Below are 21,884 nucleotides of genomic sequence, written 5' to 3' on the forward strand. Positions count from 1 at the left end.
TGGATCTGAGACTTTTTTGTTACTAAGAGAGATAAGACTGCGCCTCTTCAAATTTCTTTAGCTTGCCAGAAACACTTAATTCAATTCAGAGACGTGAATATTACATCATTTGGAGCAGTTTTATTAGCTTATCGAAAATGGGAATGCAATGCAATATATCTTAATTTAGTCTAGCCTTTCTAATTGCAAGATGATTCTTTAATATATTGTATTTTGAATATTCTAATATAAAAAACTATGTTCTCTTCATGGGAGGTTGTAATTATTTATTTCAATGAGAATTTATCATGAAAGTACTTTTGAGCTTTTCAACTAACCTACCAAAACTAAGTCCTAACTCTCACATGCAAATTTGTAAAACATGTTAGAACATGATACAGATTCTAAAAGTCTTTTTTGTTTTTGCTTTATTATTAGAATTAAAAAACAAATTTCACCAAAGTGCCTGGCAGCCATGAATCTAGAAGTGGATTAGTTTAGCACTGCCAAGGTATTTCATGTTCTGTGACACCACTTTTCCCCTTCCACTGCATCATCAGGCTGGCAAGAGTGATCTGTGAAAGGCTCTTCTGGTGATATTGGTGGAGCAGTGTATTTCCATTGAAATCTGAAGCTTGAAGAGGGAGCATCAATATACATATGTTTCTTTCTGTATAAAGCAATTGTTATCCTATTACATAACAAAATCTAGTTTTGATGATTTAATCTTACCTTTTACGAAAGAAAATCAAAAATTGTTTTGTTATTTGATGTGCCACTTAATTTAAAAAAAGCACTTTAGATTTTGCATCATGAAGCATTTAGGTATTTTCAGGAAAGAGCCTACATTTTGAAATCATTTTTATTTTAAAACATTTAGTATTAATGTGTATCTGTACAATTATAATTAGTAATTTTCAGCCATGTCCAGTACCAAAAAGTTCACTTGGAATCTGTAAAAATGGATTTGCATACAATTCCCTACTGACCAGCAAACCCTTCTTTTTTGTCTTTATCAATTAATAATTTTATTTTTAAATTAATAATTAATTTTCTTAATAAAAAATGGCATCATGTTTCTCTTTTTACTAAAGTGTATTTCCACCATTAAGAAAACAGTTAGGTAGAATAAATAGTCAAACATTTTTAGCACAGCTCCAGTCATCTTTTAAGCCAATTATACCCTATACAGCTACAGTTAAAGGGACCTGGGGGGCTTACTCAGCATCCTTCATTATGAAATCGGCAATGATACTATGAGTAGTTGTCTTCCAGTGTGTTCTGATGAGAACAGCAAGGAAATTAAGAAAGAAGTTCACACATGTCAAGACTGTTTTCCTCATATATTGCTTGAGTACAGCCTTATTTACTTGTCCTTATTTTTTCAGTGCCTCACTTTATACCAAAAATTCATTTTAATCTACGATTTTGAAAAGATTTTTATTGAAAGCTGTTTTACTTCACCTATAAGTCAGAATGATAAGAAGGCATTCCCTTTTATTTTTACTTCTACCCTTCTAAAACATTATGAAACAATTCTATATTTTACTATGATGCGCTTTTAGGTCAAAAATTACTTTCAGAGAACTACTAGAAATATGTATAAATAGGAAGTTTCTACTCATAAAACTGATAAATGTTGATGAGGTAAAATTTAAACTTAATGAAAAAAGCTTGGAAATACGAAAACAAAAAACCTACTTTTTAATTTATCTTTACCTCAATAATGAAAATATATTTATACTGTTTATTGAATAAGTAATATATGTTTATACAGTATAAAATGAAACATCTCAGCAATATTAGTGCTCAATATAAGCACTTTTGGTTGTTTCATGGGTTTATCCTCTTTAATGGCTACTCTGTTTTACATTCCTAACAGTGTACAAGGTCTCTTGTATCTCCACATCATCACTAACACTTGTTATTTTCTAATTATTTGATAATGGCCATCCAAGCAGGTGTGAGTTAATAATCTCATTGTGCTTTTTATTTGTATTTCCCTGATGAATAAAATGTTCAGCATCTTTTCATATACCTGGTTTGCATTTTCATATTTGAAGAAGCAAGTTTTCAAGCCCTTTGCCCATTACTTTAATTGGATTATTTGGATTTTTATTATTGAGTTCCAGGAGTTTATTTTATATCATAGATACTCCTAATCCCTCATTAGATATATAGTTTATAAATATATTTTCCCATTCCATTGGTTGCCTATTCATTCACTGGTATTTCCTTTGCTGTGTAGAAGATTTTTAGTTTGATGTTTCATTTGTTTTTGTTTTTGCAGCTTATGTTTTTAGTCTCTTTCTTTTATTTATTTATTTTTATTATTATACTTTAAGTTTTAGGGTACATGTGCACAACGTGCAGGTTTGTTACATATGTATCCATGTGCCATGTTGGTGTGCTGCACCCATTAACTCATCATTTAGCATTAGGTATATCTCCTAATGCTATCCCTCCCCCCTCCTCCCACCCCACAACAGTCCCCACTGTGTAATGTTCCCCTTCCTGTGTCCATGTGTTCTCATTGTTCGATTCCCACCTATGAGTGACAACATGCAGTGTTTGTTTTTATGTCCTTGCGAGAGTTTGCTGAGAATGATGGTTTCCAGCTTCAACCATGTCCTTACAAAGGGACATGAACTCATTATTTTTTATGGCTGCATAGTATTCCATGGTGTATATGTGACACATTTTTTTAATCCAGTCTATTATTGTTGGACATTTGGGTTGGTTCCAAGTCTTTTCTATTGTGAATAGTGCCGCAATAAACATACGTGTGCATGCGTCTTTATAGCAGCATGATTTATACTCCTTTGGGTATATACCCAGTAATGGGATGGCTGGGTCAAATGGTATTTCTAGTTCTAGATCCCTAAGGAATTGCCACACCGACTTCCACAATGGTTGAACTAGTTTACAGTGCCACCAACAGTGTAAAATTGTTCCTATTTCTCCACATCCTCTCCAGCACCTGTTGTTTCCTGACTTTTTAATGATGGCCATTCTAACTGGTGTGAGATGGTATCTCATTGTGGTTTTGATTTGCATTTATCTGATGGCCAGTGATGATGAGCATTTTTGCATGTGTTTTTTGGCTGCATAAATGTCTTATTTTGAGAAGTGTCTGTTCATATCCTTTGCCCACTTTTTGATGGGGTTGTTTGTTTTTTTCTTGTAAATTTGTTTGAGTTCATTGTAGATTCTGGATATTAGCCCTTTGTCAGATGAGTAGGCTGCAAAAATTGTCTCCCATTCTGTAGGTTGCCTGTTCACTCTGATGGTGGTTTCTTTTGCTGTGCAGAAGCTCTTGAGTTTAATTAGATCCCATTTGTCAATTTTGGCTTTTGTTGCCATTGCTTTTGGTGTTTAAGACATGAAGTCTTTGCCCATGCGTATGTCCTGAATGGTATTGCCTATGTTTTCTTCTAGTGTTTTTATGGTTTTAGGTCTAACATGTAAGTCTTTAATCCATGTTGAATTAATTTTTGTATAAGGTGTAAGGAACGGATCCAGTTTCAGCTTTCTACATATGGCTAGCCAATTTTCCCAGTGCCATTCATTAACTAGGGAATCCTTTCCCCATTTCTTGCTTTTGTCAGGTTTGTCAAAGATCAGATAGTTGTAGATATGCAGCATTATTTCTGAGGGCTCTGTTCTGTTCCATTGGTCTATATCTCTGTTTTGGTTCCAGTACCATGCTGTTTTGGTATCAGTACCACGCTGTTTTGGTTACTGTAGCCTTGTAGTATAGTTTGAAGTCAGGTAGCCTGCTCCCTCCAGCTTTGTTCTTTTGGCTTAGGATTGACTTGGCAATGTGGGCTCTGCTCCTGAGTGACTACTGGGTACATAATGAAATGAAGGCAGAAATAAAGATGTTCTTTGTACCCAACAAGAACAAAGACACAACATACCAGAATCTCTGGGACACATTCAAAGCAGTGTGTAGAGAGAAATTTATAGCACTAAATGCCCTCAAGAGAAAGCAAGAAAGATCTAAAACTGACACCCTAACATCACAATTAAAAGAACTAGAGAAGCAAGAGCAAACATATTCAAAAGCTAGCAGAAGGCAAGAAATAACTAAGATCAGAGCAGAACTGAAGGAAATAGACACACAAAAAATCCTTCAAAAAATCAATGAATCCAGGAGCTGATTTTTTTAAAAGATCAACAAAATTGATAGACCTCTAGCAAGACTAATAAGGAAGAAAAGAGAGAAGAATCAAACAGACACAATAAAAAATGACAAAGGGGATATCACCACCGATCCCACAGAAATACAAACTATCATCAGAGAATACTATAAACACCTCTATGCAAATAAACTAGAAAATCTAGAAGAAATGGATAAATTCCTCGACACATACACCCTCCCAAGACTAAACCAGGAAGAAGTTGAATCTCTGAATAGACCAATAACAGGCTCTGAAATTGTGGCAATAATCAATTGCTTACCAATCAAAAAGAGTCCAGGACCAGATGCATTCACAGCTGAATTCTACCAGAGGTACAAGGAGGAGCTGATACCATTCCTTCTGAAACTATTCCAATCAATAGAAAAAGAGGGAATCCTCCCTAACTCATTTTATAGGCCAGCATCATCCTGATACCAAAGCCTGGCAGAGACACAACAAAAAAAGAGAATTTTAGACCAATATCCTTGATGAACATTGATGCAAAAATCCTCAATAAAATACTGGCAAACCGAATCCAGCAACATATCAAAATGTTTTTAGTGTCTTTCTAAGAAATCATTGTCAAGACAAATGTCATGGAGATTTCACCCCGTTTTCTCTTAGTCGTTTTACATGTTCAGGGCTTACATTTAAGTTTTTAATTTACTTTGAATTTATTTTTGTATATAGTTAGAGATGAGGATTCATTTTCATTCTTCTACATAGTGGTGGGAGTATCCAGTTTTCCCTCCACCATTTATTGAAGATTGTCTTTTAATTATTGTGTGTTCTTGGCACCTTGTCAAAGATTGGTTGCCTCTAAATGTGTGGATTTAATTCCAGGCCTTTCTATTCTGTTCCGTTGGTCTATATGTCTGATTTTATGCTGTTCTATACTGTTTGGATTACTGTAGTTTTGCAGTATATATTGAAATCATATAGTAAGATGCTTCCAGCTTTGTTCTTTTTGCTAAAGATTTATTTGGCTGTTTTGGGTCTTTTATAGTTCCATATGAACTGTAGCATTTTTCTACTACTTCTGTGCAGAATACCATTAGGATTTCAGCAGAACTTGCATTGAATCTGTAGATGACTGAGCAGTATGGATACTTTAACAACATTGTCTTCCAATCCAAAAACATAGGACATCTTTCCATTTATGTGTGTCTTGTTTAATTATTTTCAGCAATGTTTTGTGGTTTTCAGTGTAAAAGTCTTTTGCCTCCTTTGAGGTTGTTGTAAGTATTTTATTATTTTTGATGCTATTATAAATGATAATATTTTCTTAATTTCTAACTTTTCTTTTGATATAGTTCATTTTTAGTGTATATAAATATAGCTGATTTTTATATATAGATTTTGTATCCTGCAGCTTTACTGAATTAGGTTATCAGTTGTAACAGGTTTTTAAATTTTTTTGTGATATCTTTTGTATGCATAACATCATGCCATCTATAAAAGGAGATAATTTTACTTCGTCCTTTCCTATTTGGATGCCATTTATTTATTTATTGCCTAATTATTCTAGTTCGTACATCCAGTACTGTGTTGAATAGAAGTGATGAGAATGGGCGTCCTTTGCTTGTTTGTAATAATAGAGGAAAAGCTATCAGTTTTCTACCACTGAGTGTGATGTTAGCTGTGTGCTTGCCTTTGTTATTTTGAGGTACATACTTTCTATACCTAATTTGTTGAAAGTTTTTATCATTAAAGGATGATACATTTTGTCACAGCTTTTTCTACACCTATTGAGATGATCATGTCATTGTCATTCTTCATTTTGTTAATGTGGTGTATAACATTCAAACATTTCTTTTGATCTGTTTTTTTTTTCTTCATCTTCTTCTTTTGGTATTACATGTGTGTTAGAGCATTTGATATTGTCCCACATATTTTGAATGTTGTACACTTTTTTAAACTCATTTTTTTTCTGTTTTTGTGTCAATATGGTTAGTTTTGTTGATATCTTCACGTTTACGAACTTTCTGCTCATCTGTGTTAAGCCAACTAATAATTTCAGGAAAAACATTCTTCATATCTATTATTGTTTCATATTTCTAGTATTTCCTCTTAACGTTTGCTTATATTCTTTATAGCTCTGCTAAAATTATGTATCTGATATAGTATATTTTCCATTAAAACCATTAACATATTAACCATACTTATCTTCAATACTCTGTCACAGATTTCAACATCTGTGCCATATGTGACTTTGGTTCAGTTGATTGCTTCATCTTTTCACAGTGTTGATTTTCCTGACTTTATGTACGCTTGATAAATTTTTGTTGAAATCTGAGTATCTTCTATCAGACAGTAGAGAGTTATTCAACTAATTTATGTGCTTGAAATGGACACTCCTTTCCTTCTGCTGTAATGAGATTTCAGTTAATCTACACAGCAGTCTAACTAGGTTTGAGCTTGTGGTTAACAAGGTTACTCTCAGTGCACCATAGACTTCAAATGTCTATAGCAATACTCCATCCTATTTTTCTTTGTATATGTTTTTGTTTTTGAGACAGAGTCTCGCTCTTGTCACCCAGGTTGGAGTGCAATGGCACAGTCTTGGCTAACTGCAACCTCCACCTCCTGGGTTCAAGCGAGTCTCCTCCCTCAGCCTCCTGAATAACTGGGACTCCAGGCGCCTGCCACCACACCCAGCTAATTTTTGTATTTTTTGTAGAGACGGGATTTCACCATGTTGACCAGGCTGGTCTCAAACTCCTGACCTCAAGTGATCCACCTGCTTCAGACTACCAAAGTGCTGGGATTATAGACGTGAGCCACCGTGACCAGCCTCCATCCTATTTTTCTTGTGACTTCTTTTTTGAACCTGAGAGTTGTGCTGAATATCTCTTCCACCCTCAGATTTAGAACTTTCCATTGAACTGAAGCACATAATCTGTTTCCAATTTTTTTCTGCTGTACTAGAGAGGAGGAAGATTCAACACATGAGACCATTTTATAGAAATCCAATATTCTATGCTAATGAAAATTAAGGAATAATATTTATTGTGCCAGATAATGTGTCCCCAAATCATTTGAGAAACTTGAACAGTTTCTTTCCCACCCAAGTCCATCCATATAAGGCAAGTCCCTTATGTATAAATTTATAATGTATAAACTTATAATGTATAAAGTTATACATTTATACCCATCTCCCAAGTGTTTGCACATAATTACAGATTATAAGAATGATTCAATTCCAGATTTGTTTTCTTCAAATGGGCATAGTTTTCCCAATTTCCCATATACAATCCTGCTTTTGAAAAGTTTAGAAATGTGTTATAGTATATATGACTGTTAAGAGGATAGAAATTACTGCCTTTCATAGGCAGCTTAACTTGGATTCATAGGAAGAAGTATGTGTGTGTTGTGCGTATATGTGTGTAGGTGTCTGTGTGTATATGAAATAAGATATAATCACTAATTTATTAATAAGTAAGAAGGTAATATTTTAACAGCCTTTTTTTTTTTCTTTTTTTTTGAGACGGAGTCTCGCTCTGTCGCCCAGGCTGGAGTGCAGTGGCGCGATTTTGGCTCACTGCAAGCTCCGCCTCCCGGGTTCACGCCATTCTCCTGCCTCAGCCTCTCCGAGTAGCTGGGACTACAGGCGCCCGCCACCACGCCCGGCTAATTTTTTGTATTTTTAGTAGAGACGGGGTTTCACCGTGGTCTCGATCTCCTGACCTCGTGATCCACCCGCCTCGGCCTCCCAAAGTGCTGGGATTACAGGCTTGAGCCACGAAGCCTGGCCTAACAGTCTTAAATAAAAAATAAACAATTGTTTTATATTTAGAAATATCTATGTTTGTAACATTGGTCGAAAACAAAAATTTTTAACAAACAAGTGATATTATAGTTCTACCCAGTGGCAAATAACGACCTGTGAGTGAAATGAGAATCTGAAAGACAATATTTCAAAACACTTTTCTACATGTAAGACTAATTTTAAGACCAGGGTGCCACTGTTTTTCAAAAGAAAAGATAAATGTGCAAATATATATTAAGAAGATATGCACTTGAAAAGCATCTATTTAATTTTTATAATGCAAAGAAACTATATTACACAACATAATGAGGAACTATGCTTGTCTCTATTCTTCAGGCTTTGACTAAACTATTCTGCTAACAAGATACTGATATGTTGCACATTTAAACATATAAGGAAAATGTTATATCTTCTGTCTTGACGCCATGTTATGTTGCTTGTTATCAGTGTTTATAAGATTTTAATAAGAAATCACTTTCCCATCAGCAGAGAGGATGGTTTATAAACTGGGATGAATTTAATTCGCATCAGTTGGTCATTGTGGCATAAAAACATAGATTACTTATTTTGAAAGTAAAAATTCATAACTACCTGCTTATAAAATTGTACCAGTTGATTTAAATTTATTTTCCCCATATGTGGAAAAAAACTCCACAAATTATATATTAATCATAAACCTAAAATATAGGCTTTGTAAACCTATATTTTAGGTTTATGATTTAAGGCTGTTTTGGAACTGCTGCTTTGATGTTTGGTTCTGTGTAATTTGTTTTGACAACTCTTTTAATGTTGAAAAACATGCACTTATATTGGCAATTTGAAAGATATTATGAAATCTTCTTATAAACAAAGAATCTTCCCCCAAAAATATGCATGTGTGTTGTGTGTATATGTGTGTAGGTGTATGTGTGTATATGAAATGAGATATAATCACTCATTTATTGATAAGTGAGAATATTATATTAACAGCCTTCAATAAAAAGAAACTATTATTTTTTTATTGAGAAATGTCTATGTTTGTTAACTTTAGTTGGAAATACAATTTTTAAGAAGCCAGTGATATTATAGTTCTACCTAATGGCAAATAAGCTTTGAGTGAAAATATTAACGATTAGTTTTAAATTTAATTTTTTCTGAAGATTAATTCCAAAGCATGTAATTATTTTTCAAGAAAATAGGCTTTATGTTGGTTCTTAGTATTATCTTTACATTTATGATTTAATAAAAAATAACATAAGGAGAGATATTTAAGGCACATTTGGAAAATATTATTGATATTGAACATTAGTTTTATTTAATGATGGATATATGTTCCACATAATATTGTGCTGTCTGGATCTTAATTTCAGTAAATTTTAAATATACATACGATTAACCCTGAAAAATGCTGAATATGTGTCTCAAATACATAGTTTCAAAGTTTAATATGAATTGGAGAATAATCAGTTATGGTATAGAATTACATTTTTCTATTTTTAGGCAAGTTTTAAGAATTCAGCATAACATTAAAATGTTTTGGCAAAATAACAAGATTTCAACAAATGCCCATTTAACACAAATATTTTGGCATATAATCTTTAAATTTTGGAAGCATTAATACACAGGCACATAGATTTAATCATATTCTTAAAAAATTAATATCAATATTATTGATAAATATTAATATTGTATTATAAATTGTTCTATAATAAAATATAGTTTCATTAATTATACTAATATAGCTGTATTATTTGTAATATAAATAATAATACAAATAACATTATAATTGATATTAAGAATATTAATCTTAATCTTAGGAAGAGTTTAAAATCTCCTTACTCACTACTTCCTTTTCAGCACTGGATGACAAAATAAGCCCCAGTTTGCCTAGGTTCTAGGAAACAATCAGAGGGCCACTTGTCCTGAATGGAAGATGTACCAAAGGGAATATCTTGGTAGTATGAGAAGGCTGTCTAGGGGCTCATGTTCAGGAAACCTCTGAAACAAACCTCCTTTGGCATGATGCTATGGAACTGCCATTTCAATTTGATGTCTCCTTTGGCTAAATCACAGAGTAGAGTTTCCAAGTCTGGGGCTAGTTGTCTCCCCTTGCTTCCTTTGTTTCTGGCTGTCTTTGGGGATATTCCTTTCTTCAGATACCCACAATGCTTTCTGTGGGTTGAGGTAGAGATAGGTGTCCTGCCAGGCAACCCAAGATGATGGGGAAACTGTTTGTCCAACTTAATATTACCTTTTTAAGTTAGAAACTGTGAGTCAGAGGAAAACTTTCTGCACTCTTGGTGATGGGTAAACTTGGAAGAGAGGCGTCATGGGTATGGTAGTCCAATTCTCTTAGCATCTGTTAGGTTTTTTACTTCTCTTACCATAGGAATTGTCTCCTTATATTTGAGTATTTAACTTCTAGGATATTGCTGGTGATAATGTCAACATTGTACATTTGATTTTGGTTTTCTGTGGGAAGGAGTGAAGACAGTTTGCCTCTATATTACAGTTTTAGAACAAGGAGTCCTCTTTATTACATATTCCTTTTCAATATGGTGAGCAAGTAGCACTTTTTATTGTATATATTTATAAGGTACAGTGTGATTTTTGACATATAAATGCCTTGAATAATAAATAAATCAAGCTAACACAGAAGTTTAATATTATGAATTCTTCCCCTAATTACTGCTCTAATAGAATCAATAAAAGCTTACAAAATTGAATTTTTATTCAGTTCAAAATATTTTCTAATTGCTTTTGGAGTTTTCTTTTTGACCACGCTGTTATTTTGCAATGTGGATTTAGTTTTCAAATATTTCTGTAGTTCATGGAGATATTTCTGTTATTTATTCCAAGTTTAATTTCATCATTGTGAGAAAATAGTTTGGATAAGTTGTTATTTTAAACATGTAAAGACTTATTTTATAGTTTACAATATGATCCATCCTTATAATTATACTGAGTACACTTGAAAACAATATGAACTCTTGGTTTTGCATAGTATCTTCTGCAATTATCAGTTAGGTCAAGTTGTTCAAATTTTTGATATGCTTAATGATTTTCTTTTCATTTATATAAATTTAAGGGCTATCAGTGCAGTTTTGTTACAAGGATATATTGCATATTGGTAAACTCTGGGCTTTTATTGTAAGCCTCACCCGAACAGTGTATCTTGTACCTATTAAGTAATTTCTCATCCCTCACTCTCCTCCTAGACTCCTACCCTTAAAAGTTTTCACCCTCTATGTCCATTGTACACCTTATTTTGCAATTCAATCAGTCTCCATTTCTTTTAATTTTAAACTCTGTCATTGGTTGTATAAAACTTAAGAATTTCATATGTCTGTTCAATAAATTGACTACTTTATCAATCATAAAATGATCTTACTTAACTTAATTTCCTTTCGCCTGAAATCTACCTATGGTGGTATTAATATAATAACTCCAGATTTCTTTATAAAGTATTACTTAAAAATAAATTTTATTGTGTATAAAGTATATAAGATACTATGATATTCAAATACTGAAAAATTACTATAGTGAAGCGAGTTAACATATAACATTGCACTTTGTTCTACATATTTTTGTAAGTGTGTGCGGCAAGAATAGCTATAATCTATTCAGTTAGTCAAAATCCCAAATATACTACATTATTATTAACTATAGTCCTCATATTGTAGCTTAGATCTCTAGAATTGTTTATCCGACATATCTACTGTTTTATATTCTTTGACTTACATTTCTCATTTCTTGCCACTCCCCTACCATGCCCATGGTAACTGCTGTTTTATTTTCTCTTTATATATTACTTTTTTAAAAAATGCACTATTTTTCTTCCTGTGTCTGGCTGATTTCATTTAGCATAATGTCTTCCTGGTTTATTCATGGCATGTCAAATGGCAGAATTTCCTCTTTTTATAAGAATAGTGTGATGGTTAATATTAGGTGTCAACTTGATTGTATTGAAGGATGTTGGGGTGATTGGACCCAACACCAGGTCATGGGGGTGACGAAGTCCAGCGGAGTCAAAGGAATGAGAAAAGACAGTTTGAGAGAGAAAGTGGGACCAGTGGACCATTGCTAAGTATGGAGGCTGCGAAGGCCCTGAGCTCTGGAAGCCCAGACTATTTATTGGTGATCAAACAAACAGGTGGTGAGAATGTGGGGGTAGAAAGGGTGTGTTGCATTAAGCACATGATTTACAGCTGTAATGGTTTAGCATATGCTCTGCTACAGGAGATGATGGAGAGCAGGTTCTTTTAACTCAGGATACAACCAATCCTGGGAGAGCAAGGAGCAAGGAGCCAGCAAGTCTATTCCAGAGTCACGAGCCCTGGATTCTATCCAAGCCACGAGGGGTTTTATGCCCTGGGCTTATATTATGGTGCGTCAGGGTAGTCTTCCACCCTTTAGCACAGAGCTTGGTGTTCCAAAGGCCATGAGGGGTTTTAGACCCTGGACCCCGGACATGTTCCAAGACTCTTTTACATTATGTCAGACATACAAACCCCACCTCATCCTCTCTCCCAACACTCAGCTTTTCTCTCAACAAAGGATGCCTAGATAGCTGATTAAAGTATTGTTTCTGAGTGTGTCTGTGAGGCTGTTGCCAGAAGAGATTAGCATTTGAGTGAGTGGACTCGGAGAGTTAGACCCACCCTCTTTGTGGGTGGGCACCATCCAGTCGACTGCCAGTGGTAGAACAAAACGAGTGGAAGAAGGTAGGAGTTAAGCTGGCTTACCGAGTCTTCTGGTTTTTATCTTTCCCTGTGCTGGATGCTTCCTTCTGTTCTTCCTGTCCTTGGACATCAAACTCCGGGTTCTTCGGCCTTTGGACTCTTGGACTTACACCGGTGGTTTGCTGAGGTGGGGTTGGGGGGTCTCATGCCTTCAGCCACAGACTGAAGGCTGCACTGTCGACTTCCCTACTTTTGAGGCTTTTGGACTCAGACTGACCCACTTCTGGTTTCTTTCTCCCTCAGCTTGCAGATGGACTGTCTATGATGGAACTTCACCTTGTGATCAAGTGAGCCAGTTCTTTCTAATAAACTCCCTTTCATATATACATATATCCTATTAGTTCAGTCCCTCTGGAGAACCCTAATACAGATGGATTATATAGATATGTTATATATTTACATAGTTACATATATATGATTAATATAATACTTTTTAATGTTCTAACTTTATTTCTTGTTTATTTAGTCATAACTTTTGCTATCTGAGTGCTTGGTATAATGTTTACAGTATACACTTCATTGTTTTAAATATTTCAGCACAAGAGATGCATGAAAATGCTTGATATTAGTTGTAATTCAAACACTATATTATAAGTTACTATTATAATTTTGACATAAAATTGCTTTTCTCTTGTCTCATATGTGCCTGTGTATGTGTGTGTTTGTGCGTGTTTGTGCATATTTCAGTTTCACCATTTCTTCATCTATTGGTGGACACTTAGGTTGTTGTTATGTTTTGGCTATCGTGAATAAGACTGTCAAGAACATCGGGGCACAGCATTATTTAAAGGCAATACTTTTATTTCATTTGGATATGTACCCAGAAGGATTGCTGGATTTTATGGTATTTCTATTTTTAAACTTTAAAAGACCTTCCCTTCCATACTGTCTTGATAATAGCTGCACCAACTTAGACTCCCAACAGCACTGTACAAGGCTTCCCTTTTCTCCACACCTTTGCCAACCCTTTTTAACTCTTGTTTTTCTGATAACAGCTATTTTAATGGATGTGAAGCAGTTTTACATAGTACTTTTGATTTTCATTTCACTGATGATTAGTGATATTGTGTATCTTTTCATATGTACCTGTTGGCGATTTTTAGGTCCTCTTTGGAAATAAAACTATTTATATGTGCCTTTGCTCATTTTTTGCTTTTGGGTCATATGAGTTCTTTATAAATTCTGGATAGTAACTCCTTATCATATATATGGTTTGTACATTTTTCTTCAAATCTACTGATCACCTTTTCATTTAGTTGACCGTTTGCTTTGCATTTTGTAGGTTTGTTTTTGTAGACTACCATAGTACCACTTGTTTATTTTTGTATTTGTAGCCTGAGTTTTGATACAATATTCAAAACATTATTGCTAAGGCCAATGTCAAAAACCTTTTCTTCTATGCTTTATTCTAAGATTTTTATGGTTTCACATCTTAGGTTTAGATATTGAATTCATTTTGAGTTTATTTTTGATTATGGTGTAAGATAGTAAAATAAGGATCTAATATTATTTTTTTAATATGAATATGCATTTTTCTCAATACAATTTATTGAAGATCCTAAGCTTTCCCTATTATGTCTTCATGATGCCTTTGTGGAAAATTTGTTGAATACATATATGTTTGAATTTATTTATGGGCTTTCTTCTCCATTCCACCGGGTCCAGATGTCTTTTCATTTGTTTTATCACAACATATGTTTTTCTATTCTTCTACTTTCTATCTTTACACTTAAAGTGTTTGGTTTTGGCAGCATATAATTTAGTCTTGCTATTTAAATCTATTTTGAAAATGTATGGTTTTTAATTCTGGAATTAATGCTATTTATATTAATGTAGGTTCTCTAAGGTTAGATATGAATCTATTGTCATGATTTTGTTTGCCAATTCCTTATTTTTTTTAATCCTCTTCTGCTTTTTAGGATTAGCTGAATATGCTTTTAATGTTCAAATTTTTTCTTGTTCACTTAGACATAACTTTTGTTGCTTGAGTGTTTACTATAAAGTTTATACTATAGGCCTTATTGTTTCATATTTTTACTGCACAAGAAATGCATAAACAAGCATACTATTACTTGTAATTCAAACAACATTGCCTTTTAAATGACTAGATCCCACGGAACTACAAACTACCGTAAGAGAATACTATGAACACCTCTATGCAAATAAACTAGAAAATCTAGAAGAAATGGATAAATTCCTCAACACATAAACCCCCCCAAGACTAAACCAGAAAGAGGTTGAATCCCTGAATAGACCAATAACAGGCTCTGAAATTGGGGCAATAATTAATAGCTTACCAACCAAAAAAAGTCCAGGACCAGACGGATTCACAGCCGAATTCTACCAGAGGTACAAGGAGGAGTTGGTATCATTCCTTCTGAAACTATTCCAATCAATACAAAAAGTGGGAATCCTCCTTAATTCATTTTATGAGGCCAGCATCATCCTGATATCAAAGCCTGGCAGAGACACAACAAAAAAAGAGAATATTAGACCAATAAATCCTCAATAAAATACTGGCAAACCGAATCCAGCAGCACATCAAAAAGCTTATCCACCATGATCAAGTGGGCTTCATCCCTGGGATGCAAGGCTGGTTCAACATACGCAAATCAATAAATGTAATCCAGCATATAAACAGAACCAAAGACAAAAACCACATGATTATCTCAATAGATGCAAAAAAGGCCTTTGACAAAATTCAACAGCCCTTCATGCTAAAAACTCTCAATAAATTTGGTATTGATGGGACGTATCTCAAAATAATAAGAGCTATTTATGACAAACCCACAGCCAATATCATACTGAATGGGCAAAAACTGGAAGCATTCCCTTTGAAAATGGGCACAAGACAGGGATGTTCTCTCTCACCACTCCTATTCAACATAGTGTTGGAAGTTCTGGCCATGGCAATCAGGCAGGGGAAATAAATAAAGGGTATTCAATTAGGAAAAGAGGAAGTCAAATTGTCCCTGTTTGCAGATGACATGATTGTATATTTAGAAAACCCCCAGCATCTCAGCCGAAAATTTCCTTAAGCTGATAAGCAACTTCAGCAAAGTCTCAGGATACAAAATTAATGTGCAAAAATCACAAGCATTCTTATACATAAACAACAGACTAAAAGAGAGCTAAATCATGAGTGAACTCCCATTCACAATTGCTACAAAGAGAATAAAATACGTAGGAATCCAACTTACAAAGGATATGAAGGACCTCTTCAAGGAGAAATACAAACCACTGCTCAATGAAATAAAAGAGGACACAAACAAATGGAAGAACATTCCATGTTCATGGATAGGAAGAATCAATATCATGAAAATGGCCATACTGCCCAAGGTAATTTATAGATTCAGTGCCATCCCCATCAAGCTACCAATGACTTTTTTCACAGAATTGGAAAAAACTACTTTAAAGTTCATATGGAACCAAAAAAGAGCCTGTATTGCCAAGTCAATCCTAAGCCAAAAGAACAAAGCTGGAGGCATCACACTACCTGACTTCATACTATACTACAAGGCTACAGTAACCAAAACAGCATGGTACTGGTACCAAAACAGAGATACAGACCAATGGAACAGAACAGAGGCCTCAGAAATAACACCACACATCTACAACCATCTGATCTTTGACAAACCTGACAAAAACAAGAAATGGGGAAATGATTCCCTATTTAATAAATGGTGCTGGGAAAACTGGCTAGCCATATGTAGAAAGCTGAAACTGGATCCCTTCCTTACACCTTATACAAAAATTAATTCAAGATGGATTAAAGACTTACATGTTAGACCTAAAACCATAAAAACCCTAGAAGAAAACCTAGGCAATACCATTCAGGACATACGCATGGGCAAGGAATTCATGTCTAAAACACCAAAAGCAATGGCAACAAAAGCCAAAATTGACAAATGGGATCTAATTAAACTCAAGAGCTTCTGCACAGCAAAAGAAACTACCATCAGAGTGAACAGGCAACCTACAGAATGGGAGAAAATTTTTGCAATCTACTCATCTGACAAAGGGCTAATATCCAGAATCTACAATGAACTCAAACAAATTTACAAGAAAAAAACAAACAACCCCATCAAAAAGTGAGCAAAGGATATGAACAGACACTTCTCAAAATAAGACATTTATGTAGTCAAAAAACACATGAAAAAATGCTAATCATCACTGGCCATCAGAGAAATGCAAATCAAAAACACAATGGGATACCATCTCACACCAGTTAGAATGGTAATCATTAAAAAGTCAGGAAACAACAGGTGCTGGAGAGGATGTGGAGAAATAGGAACAATTTTACACTGTTGTTGGGACTGTAAACTAGTTCAACCATTGTGGAAGACAGTGTGACGATTCCTCAGGGATCTAGAACTAGAAATACCATTTGATCCAGCCATCCCATTACTGGGTATATAGCCAAAGGATTATAAATCATGCTGCTATAAACACACATGCACACGTATGTTTATTGCGCCACTATTCACAATAGCAGAGACTTGGAACCAACCCAAATGCCCATCAATGATAGACTGGATTAAGAAAATGTGGCACTTATACATCATGGAATACTATGCAGCCATAAAAAAGGACGAGTTCATGTCCTTTATAGGGACGTGGATGAAGCTGGAAACCATCATTCTCAGCAAACTATTGCAAGGACAAAAAAACCAAACACCGCATGTTCTCACTCACAGGTGGGAATTGAACAATGAGAACACTTGGATACAGGAAGTGGAACATCGCACACCAGAGCCTGTTGTTGGGTGGGGGAAGGCGGGAAGGATAGCATTAAGAGATATACCTAATGTAAATGATGAGTTAATGGGTGCAGCATACCAACATGGCACATGTAACAAACCTGCACATTGTGCACATGTACCCTAGAACTTAAAGTAAAAGAAAATATATATAAATATATTTTAAAAATCAAAAAAATGAAAGAAAAGAAAAGAAAAAAACTGCTATTTTCAAATTATCTGCTCTACTTTACAGTTTTCAAACTTAGGTATGAATCTCTAGACAACATATAGTTTGATTTGACCTAACTGATGTGTGTTTTTGAAGTGTATTTCCTTTCATTATAATATAATAACTAATTGTAATACAATAAAATACATTATATATGAAACAATAAATAAATGACTATTATGGTATAACTTTTAAATAAAATAATTGTTTTTTGTATTATTGGTCAAATTTATTCAGAAACATCACCACATCTATAGAAAAAGCTAATTTACTAGGCAATTTAGTATTCTGTAATAGTAGTTGAGGTCTTTTTTTCATTCAGATAAAAAACATTAAGTCATCATAAAATTTTAATACTTCTAAGCAGCAAAATTCTGTGTGGTAAGGCAAGTCAGAATATTTATCTTCTGTTTTCTAGAAACATTTCTGTAGCTGATGATGGTTAAGTATATGAGAACAAATGAAATTCATCATTAACACATCTTATTCTATTATAATTATAGATAAAATTTTGAAATATTTCTGCAAAGCACTTGCTGATGAATAATACATTGAATAATCAAGGCTTGCATTTGAATGAGCTTTGCAAATTTGCTTAACTAAAATATTTTTTGATCCCCACACATATTAACACATCTTAGTAGATCCCACTCTAGGTTGTAATGAATTAGTGTTTTCTCAACTACTTTGAAAATATTTTTTTCTGTAGTTGTTCCCAGATTATTCATAGAGGTTCATTTCTAATTCACTTTTAATTTTGGATTGACTCTTTGGATATACAACAATTGAGAAGTATCAGAAATATTTGCCAGTTTATTAAAAGCCAAAGCAAACAACTTGAAATTGTTCACCTTAATTTTAGCAGATTATTGATATTGTCCCCAACATTCTAAAATAAAAAAAAATTCCTGCAATGGCTCTCATTGGAAGGCTCATAGTCCTTTAAAAGATTTATTTTCTCTGGCTTTTATAAGCTACCATGATTTAATTAACTAAGAATCAGTCAACGACTTCCTGGCTTGGCTAACAACTCAGGCACTTAGAATACTGTTTTGGTTACATTTCCTTTTTATTTATTTATTTATTTATTTATTACACTTTAAGTTCTAGGGTACATGTGCACAACATGCAGGTTTGTTACATATGTATACATGTGCCATGTTGGTGTGCTGAACTCAATAACTCGTCATTTACATTGGGTGTATCTCCTAATGCTATCCCTCCCCACTCCCCCCACCCCACAACAGGCCCCGATGTGTGATATTCCCCTTCCTGTGTCCAAGTGTTCTCATTGTTCAGTTCCCACCTATGAGTAAGAACATGAGGTGTTTGGTTTTTTTGTCCTTGCTATAGTTTACTGAGAATGATGGTTTCCAGCTTCATCCTTTTTTATGGCTGCATAGTATTCCATGGTGTATATGTGCCACATTTTCTTAATCCAGTCTATCATTGATGGGCATTTGGGTTGGTTCCAAGTCTCTGCTATTGTGAATAGTGCCGCAATAAACATACGTGTGCATGTGCCTTTATAGCAGCATGATTTTTAATCCTTTGGGTATATACCCAGTAGTGGGATGGCTGGGTCAAATGTTATTTCTAGTTCTAGATCTTTGAGGAATCGTCACACTGTCTTCCACAATGGTTGAACTAGTTTACAGTCCCACCAACAGTGTAAAAGTGTTCCTATTTCTCCACATCCCCTCCAGCACCTGGAAATTCTTAGATATTTCATTTTTACTTTTATAATACTTCAATTGTTGTTTTTATGTTAGTTGAGAATACAATGAAGGATGCTTAGTCTGGTAATATCAGCATATATTGTATTCTTTTAGTACAGATACAGTGATATTGCATAATGAACGCAAAGGTTTGTTATAGAATTCAATGATAAAACTATACACACTCTTATTTGCCATAAGAGTATGAGATTCATAGTCCATATCTCTCTCTCTCACTCTCTCTTTTTATGACATGATGATTATAAATTAGTAATATTTTTGTCAATTAGTCAATTTAGTCAGGTATAAAGGAATGCCTGATGTTAGGTAACTTACCAAATAAAGAGGTTTATTTGGCTCACAGATGTGCAGCCTCTACAAGGGGCATGGCATCAGAACCTATTTCTCATGAGGGTTTCCAGAAGTTACTCAGAAAGTGAAGAGAGACAAAGCACGTCATATGGCAAGAGGGGAACAGAGGGGTATGAGAGGTTTCAGACACTTTATAACAACCAGATCTCATGAGAACTCTTTCAATCCCACAGGAATGGCAACAAGCAATTCATGAAGGATCTGCCTCCTATGACCAAAACTTCTCCTACCGGGCCCATTCTCCAACATAGGAGATTATATTTCATTACTTTACATTACATTTCAACATGAGATTTGGAAGGGACAAACATCCAAACTATAGTAAGTAACAAATAGAAAATAACGGTATGGTGATATGCATAGTACAATAACATCACTCAGTTATAATTACATTACTGATATATGTAATGTGCTGATCAGCAATACAAAGTAATAAGGGTGTTATATATGGTCCCTGTCACAGGATTTAATGCTGCTATTGTAATACAGATGTAGCTATAGACAATACATGAATAAATGAACATGGTTGGATTCTTAGGAAGATATTTTCGATCACTGGAATTTGTAGTTCGTATAATTTTCACAAATAACACAATATTGTTATTTTAAATTATTTTTAGCCATTTATGATATCTATAAACTATATTTGCTCATGAGCTATGGAAAAACAGATGATGGGACAGTTTTAGCTACCAGGCCTTAGTTTGCCCAGCCCTACTTGTACTTAAAGTAGGTTCTTGTATACAGCCCATAGTTGGGTTATTTCTCTATTTTTCAACTTGACAAGCTCTATTTTAATTAATTTGTTTATACCAATCATATGTAATGAAATCATTTAAATGTTTAAAGGAGGATGTAAATCTTGTCAATTGTTTTCTATTTTTTCTGCCCGTTATTTTTTTTTTGTTTTACTCTTGCTATTTTACCACTTTTTCTGCTTCATTTTGAGCTAATTGTCTTCCAAAATTCCATTTTATCTCAGCAATTGTTACATTATTTATAAGAATTTTAAAATATATTAATTTTCCTATAATTTGTAACATACAAATTTAATCATAGTCTGTTTTATAATAGATATATACGACTACATATGTAGCAGAATGACTTTTGAGTAATATGTATGCAATTCTTCTCTCTCATCTTTTGTACTAGTTTGCCATATATTTTCTTTGATAAATTTTGTAAACTTGAAATACATTGCTACCATATTTTTCTTTAGTGAGATAAAAATCTTATATAATCTTGAAATATTTATATAATCTTTTAGAACCATAGACAAAACTATGTCTTTTATATTTATCTCCTTTTTAGCCACTTACGAAGATCTTCATTTCCTTGAGTAGTAAGTTACCATTTCTAACAGGTAATGCTCTGTGGAAGCAGAACCAGTATAATGGGAAGGGCAGTGTGAGTAACTGCTCAGAAGAACAATGATCTTTCCAACTATACTTTGAATAACAATGAAAATATGACCACTTATGGTAACCTTTTGTGGTATATCTAGGGAGATCATTTTACTTCTGGAAAAGAAGAATTGTCCTTTCATGCTAATTATCCTAAAATACAGGTAGGTCGCTTAATTTATTGGGAAAAGAAAGAAATTAACACTGGCTGGCAATACAAAAATTAAATGCAATTTATTTGACCTGCTCACTATTAGCATTTACTGTGAAGCGAATTAAAGGTAGAATATGGGAATATTTCAACCTCCCCTCGAAAAAAAACAAGTTTATTAGTTACACAGAGCCTTTTACCTTATATTCCAGCAAAATTTTATGAAGAATAAATAGTCAAGAAAAGAACATTGGTCTTTGTACAGTCACATGCCAGTAAAGTGATTGTCTAATTTTTACCATAAATACTTTTTATTCCTACAATTTAGTGATGTATTATTGTCCAGAACTTAAGACATTTTATTCTAAAGATAGAGATAGCATGGTGGAAGAGAATAACACAAATCCATGTTTCTGAAAAATCAGGTTGAGAACGGTGCATGTGGATTTGCGAATAGAAGAATCTGCATGGATAGATTGGTGTGATTCAAGCAAACTGAATCCTGAATGCATGTAGACATATATGGAAAACCTAAGGACCTGTGGCAGAATCTGTTGGGTTCATAAGCAAATAAAGGTAGCAACAACATATGAAAATGTAAGATCACAAAGTGTTA

At 34.0% G+C, this 21,884-nt stretch overlaps 1 long non-coding RNA gene across 1 annotated transcript in view; it reads right to left on the reverse strand.

Annotated features, from left to right (window-relative positions):
* Nucleotides 1-15,028: 15,028 nt before the first annotated feature.
* Nucleotides 15,029-21,884, reverse strand: part of LOC129471393 (uncharacterized) — a 319,359-nt gene continuing 312,503 nt past the window's right edge. Inside the window, exon 3 of the long non-coding RNA XR_008653572.2 lies at nt 15,029-15,112. This is a non-coding gene — a long non-coding RNA (uncharacterized lncRNA). The remainder of the gene's footprint in view (nt 15,113-21,884) is intronic.

This window comes from Symphalangus syndactylus, chromosome 21 (genome assembly GCF_028878055.3).
Source record: "Symphalangus syndactylus isolate Jambi chromosome 21, NHGRI_mSymSyn1-v2.1_pri, whole genome shotgun sequence".
NCBI classification, from domain to species: Eukaryota; Metazoa; Chordata; class Mammalia; order Primates; family Hylobatidae; genus Symphalangus; species Symphalangus syndactylus.